The sequence below is a fragment of the Taudactylus pleione genome, unplaced genomic scaffold (assembly GCF_031769625.1).
Source record: "Taudactylus pleione unplaced genomic scaffold, aTauple2 ptg000317l, whole genome shotgun sequence".
NCBI classification, from domain to species: domain Eukaryota; kingdom Metazoa; phylum Chordata; class Amphibia; order Anura; family Myobatrachidae; genus Taudactylus; species Taudactylus pleione.
The window spans coordinates 4547876-4561849 of NW_028284718.1; the positions used below are offsets into that span (position 1 = coordinate 4547876).

General features: G+C 32.8%; 8 non-coding genes across 8 annotated transcripts; all 8 read right to left on the bottom strand.

Annotated features, from left to right (window-relative positions):
- Positions 1-445: 445 nt before the first annotated feature.
- Positions 446-517, bottom strand: TRNAP-AGG (transfer RNA proline (anticodon AGG)). Its single transcript has one exon. It is a non-coding gene; the product is annotated as a tRNA-Pro (tRNA).
- A 1216-nt stretch (positions 518-1733) lies between these two features.
- Positions 1734-1805, bottom strand: TRNAP-AGG (transfer RNA proline (anticodon AGG)). The gene has a single exon. It is a non-coding gene; the product is annotated as a tRNA-Pro (tRNA).
- A 1217-nt stretch (positions 1806-3022) lies between these two features.
- On the bottom strand, positions 3023-3094 carry TRNAP-AGG (transfer RNA proline (anticodon AGG)). The gene has a single exon. It is a non-coding gene; the product is annotated as a tRNA-Pro (tRNA).
- Positions 3095-4311: 1217 nt separating this feature from the next.
- On the bottom strand, positions 4312-4383 carry TRNAP-AGG (transfer RNA proline (anticodon AGG)). Its single transcript has one exon. It is a non-coding gene; the product is annotated as a tRNA-Pro (tRNA).
- Positions 4384-6888: 2505 nt separating this feature from the next.
- TRNAP-AGG (transfer RNA proline (anticodon AGG)) lies at positions 6889-6960 on the bottom strand. Its single transcript has one exon. It is a non-coding gene; the product is annotated as a tRNA-Pro (tRNA).
- A 1217-nt stretch (positions 6961-8177) lies between these two features.
- TRNAP-AGG (transfer RNA proline (anticodon AGG)) lies at positions 8178-8249 on the bottom strand. The gene has a single exon. It is a non-coding gene; the product is annotated as a tRNA-Pro (tRNA).
- A 1217-nt stretch (positions 8250-9466) lies between these two features.
- TRNAP-AGG (transfer RNA proline (anticodon AGG)) lies at positions 9467-9538 on the bottom strand. Its single transcript has one exon. It is a non-coding gene; the product is annotated as a tRNA-Pro (tRNA).
- A 2505-nt stretch (positions 9539-12043) lies between these two features.
- On the bottom strand, positions 12044-12115 carry TRNAP-AGG (transfer RNA proline (anticodon AGG)). The gene has a single exon. It is a non-coding gene; the product is annotated as a tRNA-Pro (tRNA).
- Between the last annotated feature and the right edge of the window lie 1859 nt (positions 12116-13974).

Here is a 13974-nt window from a genome sequence, read left to right on the forward strand (position 1 = left end):
AACCAGGGACCTGTCGCGCCCAAAACGAAAATCATAGAATCATCAAGTAAGCATGTTTTATTTGATATCTTAACCAATTTTATGTGAAAATTATATTATTTTAAAGCAGTCACTAATGTGTACAAGGAGGAAATATTAGCATAAATAAAATATTTCCTAATAGTCAATAATTTTCTAAGTTTACTTGCTTGAAAATTGCTGTGCAAAGTTTTATGATGCCCAGCAGAGTTTTTCTGATGGATAAAACCCAAGACATGTCACATGCTGTGTGCAGATAAGTACTTACAAATAATTTTAGCAGTTTGACAAAAAACAAAATTCAATTGTGCAAATTAGTAAATACAATCTATTTTGAGAGTTTTGAAAAAACAACATTCAGTTGAAATTCACTCAGGAAATTGACTACAATAAGATAATAGAACCATTTCAAAGAATCTGAAAATTTGGGCTCGTCCAGGATTTGAACCCGGGACCTCTCGCACCCTAAGCGAGAGTCATACCCCTAGACCAACAAGCCACCTACCTGAAGTTTTTTCTTTGGATTTTTCAATTGATTTTTAGAAAATAGCTTTTTGTTTTTAAAACACCATATACATTTATGTAAAAATGAATTTGTAGAATAAAAAAAATATTTCCTTATGGTCCAGTAGATAGTTTTCTAAGGTATGCATATAGGAAAAGTGCAGGGACAAGATTTGTGAGTGCCTACAGAGTTTGGACTTCTCTCATGGACGAAGCTAAAGACTTGTCATATGCAATGTACAAATCATGCTTCCAGACACAGAAGAAAGGCAAAAGAAAACCTTGCAATTTCATTTTTGAATTTTTGTGTTTCAAAGTGAGACTATTCTTTTAAAACATTCAAAGCTATCTAGACAGAAGGGAACCTGCAGTTTTCCTGATATACCACAATACGGTTGAAATTTTAATAAGTATGCTCTTATTTGTAGTACAACTAAAATGTTTTCGTAAGATTCTATTGATAGTTTTCTATGTGTGCTTATTTGGAAAGTGCAGTGACAAGATATAAAAATGGCGACAGAGTTTGGACTTGTCTGATCGATAAAACCCAAGACTTGTAAAAAGCTATGTGTAAATCATGCATAAATAGAAGAAAGGCAATAGGAAAATGATGAAGGCAAGATTCATAAGTATGTACAAATTCTATTGGGAGTATGGCAAAAACAAAACTCAGTTGATGCTATTGACTTAGCCAATTGAGAAAATCAGATATATATAAACCATGAGATGCACCGTAAAAAGAAAGAGAGGGCTCGTCATGGAATTGAACCAGGGACCTGTCGCGCCCAAAACGAAAATCATAGAATCATCAAGTAAGCATGTTTTATTTGATATCTTAACCAATTTTATGTGAAAATTATATTATTTTAAAGCAGTCACTAATGTGTACAAGGAGGAAATATTAGCATAAATAAAATATTTCCTAATAGTCAATAATTTTCTAAGAATACTTGCTTGAAAATTGCTGTGCAAAGTTTTATGATGCCCAGCAGAGTTTTTCTGATGGATAAAACCCAAGACATGTCACATGCTGTGTGCAGATAAGTACTTACAAATAATTTTAGCAGTTTGACAAAAAACAAAATTCAATTGTGCAAATTAGTAAATACAATCTATTTTGAGAGTTTTGAAAAAACAACATTCAGTTGAAATTCACTCAGGAAATTGATTACAATAAGATAATAGAACCATTTCAAAGAATCTGAAAATTTGGGCTCGTCCAGGATTTGAACCCGGGACCTCTCGCACCCTAAGCGAGAGTCATACCCCTAGACCAATGAGCCACCTACCTGAAGTTTTTTCTTTGGATTTTTCAATTGATTTTTAGAAAATAGCTTTTTGTTTTTAAAACACCATATACATTTATGTAAAAATGAATTTGTAGAATAAAAAAAATATTTCCTTATGGTCCAGTAGATAGTTTTCTAAGGTATGCATATAGGAAAAGTGCAGGGACAAGATTTGTGAGTGCCTACAGAGTTTGGACTTCTCTCATGGACGAAGCTAAAGACTTGTCATATGCAATGTACAAATCATGCTTCCAGACACAGAAGAAAGGCAAAAGAAAACCTTGCAATTTAATTTTTGAACTTTTTGTGTTTCAAAGTGAGACTATTCTTTTAAAACATTCAAAGCTATCTAGACAGAAGGGAACCTGCAGTTTTCCTGATATACCACAATACGGTTGAAATTTTAATAAGTATGCTCTTATTTGTAGTACAAGTAAAATGTTTTCGTAAGATTCTATTGATAGTTTTCTATGTGTGCTTATTTGGAAAGTGCAGTGACAAGATATAAAAATGGCGACAGAGTTTGGACTTGTCTGATCAATAAAACCTAAGACTTGTAAAAAACTATGTGTAAATCATGCATAAATAGAAGAAAGGCAATAGGAAAATGATGAAGGCAAGATTCATAAGTATGTACAAATTCTATTGGGAGTATGGTAAAAACAAAACTCAGTTGATGCTATTGACTTAGCCAATTGAGAAAATCAGATATATATAAACCATGAGATGCACCGTAAAAAGAAAGAGAGGGCTCGTCAGGGAATTGAACCAGGGACCTGTCGCGCCCAAAACGAAAATCATAGAATCATCAAGTAAGCATGTTTTATTTGATATCTTAACCAATTTTATGTGAAAATTATATTACTTTAAAGCAGTCACTAATGTGTACAAGGAGGAAATATTAGCATAAATAAAATATTTCCTAATAGTCAATAATTTTCTAAGTATACTTGCTTGAAAATTGCTGTGCAAAGTTTTATGATGCCCAGCAGAGTTTTTCTGATGGATAAAACCCAAGACATGTCACATGCTGTGTGCAGATAAGTTCTTACAAATAATTATAGCAGTTTGACAAAAAACAAAATTCAAATGTGCAAATTAGTAAATACAATCTATTTTGAGAGTTTTGAAAAAACAACATTCAGTTGAAATTCACTCAGGAAATTGACTACAATAAGATAATAGAACCATTTCAAAGAATCTGAAAATTGGGGCTCATCCGGGATTTGAACCCGGGACCTCTCGCACCCTAAGCGAGAATCATACCCCTAGACCAACAAGCCACCTACCCGAAGATTTTTCTTAGGATTTTTCAATTGATTTTTAGAAAATAGCTTTTTGCTTTTAAAACACCATATACATTTATGTAAAAATGAATTTGTAGAATAAAAAAAATATTTCCTTATGGTCCAGTAGATAGTTTTCTAAGGTATGCATATAGGAAAAGTGCAGGGACAAGATTTGTGAGTGCCTACAGAGTTTGGACTTCTCTCATGGACGAAGCTAAAGACTTGTCATATGCAATGTACAAATCATGCTTCCAGACACAGAAGAAAGGCAAAAGAAAACCTTGCAATTTCATTTTTGAACTTTTTGTGTTTCAAAGTGAGACTATTCTTTTAAAACATTCAAAGCTATCTAGACAGAAGGGAACCTGCAGTATTCCTGATATACCACAATACGGTTGAAATTTTAATAAGTATGCTCTTATTTGTACTACAACTAAAATGTTTTCGTAAGATTCTATTGATAGTTTTCTATGTGTGCTTATTTGGAAAGTGCAGTGACAAGATATAAAAATGGCGACAGAGTTTGGACTTGTCTGATCGATAAAACCCAAGACTTGTAAAAAACTATGTGTAAATCATGCATAAATAGAAGAAAGGCAATAGGAAAATTATGAAGGCAAGATTCATAAGTATGTACAAATTCTATTGGGAGTATGGCAAAAACAAAACTCAGTTGATGCTATTGACTTAGCCAATTGAGAAAATCAGATATATATAAACCATGAGATGCACCGTAAAAAGAAAGAGAGGGCTCGTCAGGGAATTGAACCAGGGACCTGTCGCGCCCAAAACGAAAATCATAGAATCATCAAGTAAGCATGTTTTATTTGATATCTTAACCAATTTTATGTGAAAATTATATTATTTTAAAGCAGTCACTAATGTGTACAAGGAGGAAATATTAGCATAAATAAAATATTTCCTAATAGTCAATAATTTTCTAAGTTTACTTGCTTGAAAATTGCTGTGCAAAGTTTTATGATGCCCAGCAGAGTTTTTCTGATGGATAAAACCCAAGACATGTCACATGCTGTGTGCAGATAAGTACTTACAAATAATTTTAGCAGTTTGACAAAAAACAAAATTCAATTGTGCAAATTAGTAAATACAATCTATTTTGAGAGTTTTGAAAAAACAACATTCAGTTGAAATTCACTCAGGAAATTGACTACAATAAGATAATAGAACCATTTCAAAGAATCTGAAAATTTGGGCTCGTCCAGGATTTGAACCCGGGACCTCTCGCACCCTAAGCGAGAGTCATACCCCTAGACCAACAAGCCACCTACCTGAAGTTTTTTCTTTGGATTTTTCTATTGATTTTTAGAAAATAGCTTTTTGTTTTTAAAACACCATATACATTTATGTAAAAATGAATTTGTAGAATAAAAAAAATATTTCCTTATGGTCCAGTAGATAGTTTTCTAAGGTATGCATATAGGAAAAGTGCAGGGACAAGATTTGTGAGTGCCTACAGAGTTTGGACTTCTCTCATGGACGAAGCTAAAGACTTGTCATATGCAATGTACAAATCATGCTTCCAGACACAGAAGAAAGGCAAAAGAAAACCTTGCAATTTCATTTTTGAATTTTTGTGTTTCAAAGTGAGACTATTCTTTTAAAACATTCAAAGCTATCTAGACAGAAGGGAACCTGCAGTTTTCCTGATATACCACAATACGGTTGAAATTTTAATAAGTATGCTCTTATTTGTAGTACAACTAAAATGTTTTCGTAAGATTCTATTGATAGTTTTCTATGTGTGCTTATTTGGAAAGTGCAGTGACAAGATATAAAAATGGCGACAGAGTTTGGACTTGTCTGATCGATAAAACCCAAGACTTGTAAAAAACTATGTGTAAATCATGCATAAATAGAAGAAAGGCAATAGGAAAATGATGAAGGCAAGATTCATAAGTATGTACAAATTCTATTGGGAGTATGGCAAAAACAAAACTCAGTTGATGCTATTGACTTAGCCAATTGAGAAAATCAGATATATATAAACCATGAGATGCACCGTAAAAAGAAAGAGAGGGCTCGTCATGGAATTGAACCAGGGACCTGTCGCGCCCAAAACGAAAATCATAGAATCATCAAGTAAGCATGTTTTATTTGATATCTTAACCAATTTTATGTGAAAATTATATTATTTTAAAGCAGTCACTAATGTGTACAAGGAGGAAATATTAGCATAAATAAAATATTTCCTAATAGTCAATAATTTTCTAAGAATACTTGCTTGAAAATTGCTGTGCAAAGTTTTATGATGCCCAGCAGAGTTTTTCTCATGGATAAAACCCAAGACATGTCACATGCTGTGTGCAGATAAGTACTTACAAATAATTATAGCAGTTTGACAAAAAACAAAATTCAATTGTGCAAATTAGTAAATACAATCTATTTTGAGAGTTTTGAAAAAACAACATTCAGTTGAAATTCACTCAGGAAATTGACTACAATAAGATAATAGAACCATTTCAAAGAATCTGAAAATTTGGGCTTGTCCGGGATTTGAACCCAGGACCTCTTGCACCCTAAGCAAAAATCTTACCCCTAGACCAACGAGCCACCTACCTAAAGATTTTTCTTTGGATTTTTCAATTGATTTTTTGAAAATAGCTTTTTGTTTTTAAAACACCATATACATTTATGTAAAAATGAATTTGTAGAATAAAAAAAATATTTCCTTATGGTCCAGTAGATAGTTTTCTAAGGTATGCATATAGGAAAAGTGCAGGGACAAGATTTGTGAGTGCCTACAGAGTTTGGACTTCTCTCATGGACGAAGCTAAAGACTTGTCATATGCAATGTACAAATCATGCTTCCAGACACAGAAGAAAGGCAAAAGAAAACCTTGCAATTTAATTTTTGAACTTTTTGTGTTTCAAAGTGAGACTATTCTTTTAAAACATTCAAAGCTATCTAGACAGAAGGGAACCTGCAGTTTTCCTGATATACCACAATACGGTTGAAATTTTAATAAGTATGCTCTTATTTGTAGTACAACTAAAATGTTTTCGTAAGATTCTATTGATAGTTTTCTATGTGTGCTTATTTGGAAAGTGCAGTGACAAGATATAAAAATGGCGACAGAGTTTGGACTTGTCTGATCGATAAAACCCAAGACTTGTAAAAAACTATGTGTAAATCATGCATAAATAGAAGAAAGGCAATAGGAAAATGATGAAGGCAAGATTCATAAGTATGTACAAATTCTATTGGGAGTATGGCAAAAACAAAACTCAGTTGATGCTTTTGACTTAGCCAATTGAGAAAATCAGATATATATAAACCATGAGATGCACCGTAAAAAGAAAGAGAGGGCTCGTCAGGGAATTGAACCAGGGACCTGTCGCGCCCAAAACGAAAATCATAGAATCATCAAGTAAGCATGTTTTATTTGATATCTTAACCAATTTTATGTGAAAATTATATTATTTTAAAGCAGTCACTAATGTGTACAAGGAGGAAATATTAGCATAAATAAAATATTTCCTAATAGTCAATAATTTTCTAAGTATACTTGCTTGAAAATTGCTGTGCAAAGTTTTATGATGCCCAGCAGAGTTTTTCTGATGGATAAAACCCAAGACATGTCACATGCTGTGTGCAGATAAGTACTTACAAATAATTATAGCAGTTTGACAAAAAACAAAATTCAAATGTGCAAATTAGTAAATACAATCTATTTTGAGAGTTTTGAAAAAACAACATTCAGTTGAAATTCACTCAGGAAATTGACTACAATAAGATAATAGAACCATTACAAAGAATCTGAAAATTGGGGCTCATCCGGGATTTGAACCCGGGACCTCTCGCACCCTAAGTGAGAATCATACCCCTAGACCAATGAGCCACCTACCTGAAGTTTTTTCTTTGGATTTTTCAATTGATTTTTAGAAAATAGCTTTTTGTTTTTAAAACACCATATACATTTATGTAAAAATGAATTTGTAGAATAAAAAAAATATTTCCTTATGGTCCAGTAGATAGTTTTCTAAGGTATGCATATAGGAAAAGTGCAGGGACAAGATTTGTGAGTGCCTACAGAGTTTGGACTTCTCTCATGGACGAAGCTAAAGACTTGACATATGCAATGTACAAATCATGCTTCCAGACACAGAAGAAAGGCAAAAGAAAACCTTGCAATTTCATTTTTGAACTTTTTGTGTTTCAAAGTGTGACTATTCTTTTAAAACATTCAAAGCTATCTAGACAGAAGGGAACCTGCAGTATTCCTGATATACCACAATACGGTTGAAATTTTAATAAGTATGCTCTTATTTGTAGTACAACTAATATGTTTTCGTAAGATTTTATTGATAGTTTTCTATGTGTGCTTATTTGGAAAGTGCAGTGACAAGATATAAAAATGGCGACAGAGTTTGGACTTGTCTGATCGATAAAACCCAAGACTTGTAAAAAACTATGTGTAAATCATGCATAAATAGAAGAAAGGCAATAGGAAAATGATGAAGGCAAGATTCATAAGTATGTACAAATTCTATTGGGAGTATGGCAAAAACAAAACTCAGTTGATGCTTTTGACTTAGCCAATTGAGAAAATCAGATATATATAAACCATGAGATGCACCGTAAAAAGAAAGAGAGGGCTCGTCAGGGAATTGAACCAGGGACCTGTCGCGCCCAAAACGAAAATCATAGAATCATCAAGTAAGCATGTTTTATTTGATATCTTAACCAATTTTATGTGAAAATTATATTATTTTAAAGCAGTCACTAATGTGTACAAGGAGGAAATATTAGCATAAATAAAATATTTCCTAATAGTCAATAATTTTCTAAGTATACTTGCTTGAAAATTGCTGTGCAAAGTTTTATGATGCCCAGCAGAGTTTTTCTGATGGATAAAACCCAAGACATGTCACATGCTGTGTGCAGATAAGTACTTACAAATAATTATAGCAGTTTGACAAAAAACAAAATTCAAATGTGCAAATTAGTAAATACAATCTATTTTGAGAGTTTTGAAAAAACAACATTCAGTTGAAATTCACTCAGGAAATTGACTACAATAAGATAATAGAACCATTACAAAGAATCTGAAAATTGGGGCTCATCCGGGATTTGAACCCGGGACCTCTCGCACCCTAAGCGAGAATCATACCCCTAGACCAATGAGCCACCTACCTGAAGTTTTTTCTTTGGATTTTTCAATTGATTTTTAGAAAATAGCTTTTTGTTTTTAAAACACCATATACATTTATGTAAAAATGAATTTGTAGAATAAAAAAAATATTTCCTTATGGTCCAGTAGATAGTTTTCTAAGGTATGCATATAGGAAAAGTGCAGGGACAAGATTTGTGAGTGCCTACAGAGTTTGGACTTCTCTCATGGACGAAGCTAAAGACTTGACATATGCAATGTACAAATCATGCTTCCAGACACAGAAGAAAGGCAAAAGAAAACCTTGCAATTTCATTTTTGAACTTTTTGTGTTTCAAAGTGTGACTATTCTTTTAAAACATTCAAAGCTATCTAGACAGAAGGGAACCTGCAGTATTCCTGATATACCACAATACGGTTGAAATTTTAATAAGTATGCTCTTATTTGTAGTACAACTAATATGTTTTCGTAAGATTTTATTGATAGTTTTCTATGTGTGCTTATTTGGAAAGTGCAGTGACAAGATATAAAAATGGCGACAGAGTTTGGACTTGTCTGATCGATAAAACCCAAGACTTGTAAAAAACTATGTGTAAATCATGCATAAATAGAAGAAAGGCAATAGGAAAATGATGAAGGCAAGATTCATAAGTATGTACAAATTCTATTGGGAGTATGGCAAAAACAAAACTCAGTTGATGCTTTTGACTTAGCCAATTGAGAAAATCAGATATATATAAACCATGAGATGCACCGTAAAAAGAAAGAGAGGGCTCGTCAGGGAATTGAACCAGGGACCTGTCGCGCCCAAAACGAAAATCATAGAATCATCAAGTAAGCATGTTTTATTTGATATCTTAACCAATTTTATGTGAAAATTATATTATTTTAAAGCAGTCACTAATGTGTACAAGGAGGAAATATTAGCATAAATAAAATATTTCCTAATAGTCAATAATTTTCTAAGTATACTTGCTTGAAAATTGCTGTGCAAAGTTTTATGATGCCCAGCAGAGTTTTTCTGATGGATAAAACCCAAGACATGTCACATGCTGTGTGCAGATAAGTACTTACAAATAATTATAGCAGTTTGACAAAAAACAAAATTCAAATGTGCAAATTAGTAAATACAATCTATTTTGAGAGTTTTGAAAAAACAACATTCAGTTGAAATTCACTCAGGAAATTGACTACAATAAGATAATAGAACCATTACAAAGAATCTGAAAATTGGGGCTCATCCGGGATTTGAACCCGGGACCTCTCGCACCCTAAGCGAGAATCATACCCCTAGACCAATGAGCCACCTACCTGAAGTTTTTTCTTTGGATTTTTCAATTGATTTTTTGAAAATAGCTTTTTGTTTTTAAAACACCATATACATTTATGTAAAAATGAATTTGTAGAATAAAAAAAATATTTCCTTATGGTCCAGTAGATAGTTTTCTAAGGTATGCATATAGGAAAAGTGCAGGGACAAGATTTGTGAGTGCCTACAGAGTTTGGACTTCTCTCATGGACGAAGCTAAAGACTTGACATATGCAATGTACAAATCATGCTTCCAGACTCAGAAGAAAGGCAAAAGAATACCTTGCAATTTCATTTTTGAACTTTTTGTGTTTCAAAGTGAGACTATTCTTTTAAAACATTCAAAGCTATCTAGACAGAAGGGAACCTGCAGTTTTCCTGATATACCACAATACGGTTGAAATTTTAATAAGTATGCTCTTATTTGTAGTACAACTAATATGTTTTCGTAAGATTCTATTGATAGTTTTCTATGTGTGCTTATTTGGAAAGTGCAGTGACAAGATATAAAAATGGCGACAGAGTTTGGACTTGTCTGATCGATAAATCCCAAGACTTGTAAAAAGCTATGTGTAAATCATGCATAAATAGAAGAAAGGCAATAGGAAAATGATGAAGGCAAGATTCATAAGTATGTACAAATTCTATTGGGAGTATGGCAAAAACAAAACTCAGTTGATGCTATTGACTTAGCCAATTGAGAAAATCAGATATATATAAACCATGAGATGCACCGTAAAAAGAAAGAGAGGGCTCGTCAGGGAATTGAACCAGGGACCTGTCGTGCCCAAAACGAAAATCATAGAATCATCAAGTAAGCATGTTTTATTTGATATCTTAACCAATTTTATGTGAAAATTATATTATTTTAAAGCAGTCACTAATGTGTACAAGGAGGAAATATTAGCATAAATAAAATATTTCCTAATAGTCAATAATTTTCTAAGTATACTTGCTTGAAAATTGCTGTGCAAAGTTTTATGATGCCCAGCAGAGTTTTTCTGATGGATAAAACCCAAGACATGTCACATGCTGTGTGCAGATAAGTACTTACAAATAATTATAGCAGTTTGACAAAAAACAAAATTCAAATGTGCAAATTAGTAAATACAATCTATTTTGAGAGTTTTGAAAAAACAACATTCAGTTGAAATTCACTCAGGAAATTGACTACAATAAGATAATAGAACCATTTCAAAGAATCTGAAAATTTGGGCTCATCCGGGATTTGAACCCGGGACCTATCGGATCCTAAGCGAGAATCATACCCCTAGACCAACGAGCCACCTACCTGAAGTTTTTTCTTTGGATTTTTCAATTGATTTTTAGAAAATAGATTTTGTTTTTAAAACACCATATACATTTATGTAAAAATGAATTTGTAGAATAAAAAAAATATTTCCTTATGGTCCAGTAGATAGTTTTCTAAGGTATGCATATAGGAAAAGTGCAGGGACAAGATTTGTGAGTGCCTACAGAGTTTGGACTTCTCTCATGGACGAAGCTAAAGACTTGTCATATGCAATGTACAAATCATGCTTCCAGACACAGAAGAAAGGCAAAAGAAAACCTTGCAATTTAATTTTTGAACTTTTTGTGTTTCAAAGTGAGACTATTCTTTTAAAACATTCAAAGCTATCTTGACAGAAGGGAACCTGCAGTTTTCTGGATATACCACAATACGGTTGAAATTTTAATAAGTATGCTCTTATTTGTAGTACAACTAAAATGTTTTCGTAAGATTCTATTGATAGTTTTCTATGTGTGCTTATTTGGGAAGTGCAGTGACAAGATATAAAAATGGCGACAGAGTTTGGACTTGTCTGATCGATAAAACCCAAGACTTGTAAAAAACTATGTGTAAATCATGCATAAATAGGAGAAAGGCAATAGGAAAATGATGAAGGCAAGATTCATAAGTATGTACAAATTCTATTGGGAGTATGGCAAAAACAAAACTCAGTTGATGCTTTTGACTTAGCCAATTGAGAAAATCAGATATATATAAACCATGAGATGCACCGTAAAAAGAAAGAGAGGGCTCGTCAGGGAATTGAACCAGGGACCTGTCGCGCCCAAAACGAAAATCATAGAATCATCAAGTAAGCATGTTTTATTTGATATCTTAACCAATTTTATGTGAAAATTATATTATTTTAAAGCAGTCACTAATGTGTACAAGGAGGAAATATTAGCATAAATAAAATATTTCCTAATAGTCAATAATTTTCTAAGTATACTTGCTTGAAAATTGCTGTGCAAAGTTTTATGATGCCCAGCAGAGTTTTTCTGATGGATAAAACCCAAGACATGTCACATGCTGTGTGCAGATAAGTACTTACAAATAATTATAGCAGTTTGACAAAAAACAAAATTCAAATGTGCAAATTAGTAAATACAATCTATTTTGAGAGTTTTGAAAAAACAACATTCAGTTGAAATTCACTCAGGAAATTGACTACAATAAGATAATAGAACCATTTCAAAGAATCTGAAAATTGGGGCTCATCCGGGATTTGAACCCGGGACCTCTCGCACCCTAAGCGAGAATCATACCCCTAGACCAACGAGCCACCTAGCTGAAGGTTTTTCTTTGGATTTTTCAATTGATTTTTAGAAAATAGCTTTTTGTTTTTAAAACACCATATACATTTATGTAAAAATGAATTTGTAGAATAAATAAAATATTTCCTTATGGTCCAGTAGATAGTTTTCTAAGGTATGCATATAGGAAAAGTGCAGGGACAAGATTTGTGAGTGCCTACAGAGTTTGGGCTTCTCTCATGGACGAAGCTAAAGACTTGTCATTTGCAATGTACAAATCATGCTTCCAGACTCAGAAGAAAGGCAAAAGAATACCTTGCAATTTCATTTTTGAACTTTTTGTGTTTCAAAGTGAGACTATTCTTTTAAAACATTCAAAGCTATCTAGACAGAAGGGAACCTGCAGTTTTCCTGATATACCACAATACGGTTGAAATTTTAATAAGTATGCTCTTATTTGTAGTACAACTAATATGTTTTCGTAAGATTCTATTGATAGTTTTCTATGTGTGCTTATTTGGAAAGTGCAGTGACAAGATATAAAAATGGCGACAGAGTTTGGACTTGTCTGATCGATAAATCCCAAGACTTGTAAAAAGCTATGTGTAAATCATGCATAAATAGAAGAAAGGCAATAGGAAAATGATGAAGGCAAGATTCATAAGTATGTACAAATTCTATTGGGAGTATGGCAAAAACAAAACTCAGTTGATGCTATTGACTTAGCCAATTGAGAAAATCAGATATATATAAACCATGAGATGCACCGTAAAAAGAAAGAGAGGGCTCCTCAGGGAATTGAACCAGGGACCTGTCGTGCCCAAAACGAAAATCATAGAATCATCAAGTAAGCATGTTTTATTTGATATCTTAACCAATTTTATGTGAAAATTATATTATTTTAAAGCAGTCACTAATGTGTACAAGGAGGAAATATTAGCATAAATAAAATATTTCCTAATAGTCAATAATTTTCTAAGTATACTTGCTTGAAAATTGCTGTGCAAAGTTTTATGATGCCCAGCAGAGTTTTTCTGATGGATAAAACCCAAGACATGTCACATGCTGTGTGCAGATAAGTACTTACAAATAATTATAGCAGTTTGACAAAAAACAAAATTCAAATGTGCAAATTAGTAAATACAATCTATTTTGAGAGTTTTGAAAAAACAACATTCAGTTGAAATTCACTCAGGAAATTGACTACAATAAGATAATAGAACCATTTCAAAGAATCTGAAAATTTGGGCTCATCCGGGATTTGAACCCGGGACCTATCGGATCCTAAGCGAGAATCATACCCCTAGACCAACGAGCCACCTACCTGAAGTTTTTTCTTTGGATTTTTCAATTGATTTTTAGAAAATAGCTTTTTGTTTTTAAAACACCATATACATTTATGTAAAAATGAATTTGTAGAATAAAAAAAATATTTCCTTATGGTCCAGTAGATAGTTTTCTAAGGTATGCATATAGGAAAAGTGCAGGGACAAGATTTGTGAGTGCCTACAGAGTTTGGACTTCTCTCATGGACGAAGCTAAAGACTTGTCATATGCAATGTACAAATCATGCTTCCAGACACAGAAGAAAGGCAAAAGAAAACCTTGCAATTTCATTTTTGAACTTTTTGTGTTTCAAAGTGACACTATTCTTTTAAAACATTCAAAGCTATCTTGACAGAAGGGAACCTGCAGTTTTCTGGATATACCACAATACGGTTGAAATTTTAATAAGTATGCTCTTATTTGTAGTACAACTAAAATGTTTTCGTAAGATTCTATTGATAGTTTTCTATGTGTGCTTATTTGGGAAGTGCAGTGACAAGATATAAAAATGGCGACAGAGTTTGGACTTGTCTGATCGATAAAACCCAAGACTTGTAAAAAA